Source organism: Triticum dicoccoides, chromosome 3B, assembly GCF_002162155.2.
Source record: "Triticum dicoccoides isolate Atlit2015 ecotype Zavitan chromosome 3B, WEW_v2.0, whole genome shotgun sequence".
In the NCBI taxonomy this organism is placed as follows: Eukaryota; Viridiplantae; Streptophyta; class Magnoliopsida; order Poales; family Poaceae; genus Triticum; species Triticum dicoccoides.
The window spans coordinates 589069263-589070948 of NC_041385.1; positions in this window are offsets into that span (position 1 = coordinate 589069263).

Consider the following 1686-nt stretch of genomic DNA (forward strand, 5'->3'; position numbering starts at 1 on the left):
TAAGATGGAGGAAAATAGTTCTGTCAGTGAGCACATACTCACTATGTCTGGGTTACATAACCGCTTGACTCAGCTGGGAGTTAATCTCCCGGATGATGCGGTCATTGACAGAATCCTCCAGTCGCTTCCACCGAGCTACAAGAGCTTTGTGATGAACTTCAATATGCAGGGAATGGAAAAGACCATTCCTGAAGTATTTGCTATGCTAAAATCAGCAGAGGTAGAAGTCAGAAAGGAACATCAAGTGTTGATGGTCAATAAAACCACTAAGTTTAAGAAGGGCAAGGGTAAAAAGAACTTCAAGAAGGACGGCAAGGTAGTTGCAGCAAGCAAGCTGCCGGGAAGAAGCCAAAGAATGGACCCAAGCCCGAGACTGAGTGTTTTTATTGCAAGGAAAGTGGTCACTGGAAGCGGAACTGCCCCAAATACTTAGCAGACAAGAAGGCCGGCAAAACCAAAGGTATATTTGATATACATGTAATTGATGTGTACCTTACCAGTAATCGTAGTAACTCCTGGGTATTTGATACCGGTGCCGTTGCTCATATTTGTAACACACAACAGGAGCTGCGGAATAAACGGAGACTGGCGAAGGACGAGGTGACGATGCGCGTCGGGAATGGTTCCAAGGTCGATGTGATCGCCGTCGGCATGCTACCTCTACATTTACCTACGGGATTAGTTTTGAACCTCAATAATTGTTATTTTGTGCCAAGTTTGAGCATGAACATTGTATCAGGATCTCGTTTAATTCGAGATGGCTACTCATTTAAATCCGAGAATAATGGTTGTTCTATTTATATGAGAGATATGTTTTATGGTCATGCTCCGATGGTGAATGGTTTATTCTTTATGTATCTCGAGCGTAATGCTACACATATTCATAGTGTAAGTACCAAAAGATGTAAGATTGATAGTGATAGTCCCACATACTTGTGGCACTGCCGCCTCGGTCACATAGGTGTCAAACGCATGAAGAAGCTCCATGCTGATGGACTTTTAGAGTCTCTTGATTACGAATCATTTGACACGTGCGAACCATGCCTCATGGGTAAAATGACCAAGACTCCATTCTCAGGAACAATGGAGAGAGCAACCAACTTATTGGAAATCATACATACTGATGTGTGCGGTCCAATGAGTGTTGAGGCTCGCGGTGGCTATCGTTATGTTCTCACCCTCACTGATGACTTGAGTAGATATGGGTATGTCTACTTAATGAAACACAAGTCTGAGACCTTTGAAAAGTTCAAGGAATTTCAGAGTGAAGTTGAGAATCAACGTGACAGGAAAATCAAGTTTCTGCGATCAGATCGTGGAGGAGAATACTTGAGTCACGAGTTTGGTACACACTTAAGAAAATGTGGAATAGTTTCACAACTCACGCCACCTGGAACACCTCAGCGTAATGGTGTGTCCGAACGTCGTAATCGCACTCTATTAGATATGGTGCGATCTATGATGTCTCTTGCCGATTTACCACTATCTTTTTGGGGCTATGCTTTAGAGACTGCCGCATTCACTTTAAATAGGGCCCCGTCGAAATCCGTTGAGACGACACCGTATGAATTATGGTTTGGGAAGAAACCTAAGCTGTCATTTCTAAAAGTTTGGGGATGCGATGCTTATGTCAGGAAACTTCAACCTGAAAAGCTCGAACCCAAATCGGAAAAATGCGTCTTCATA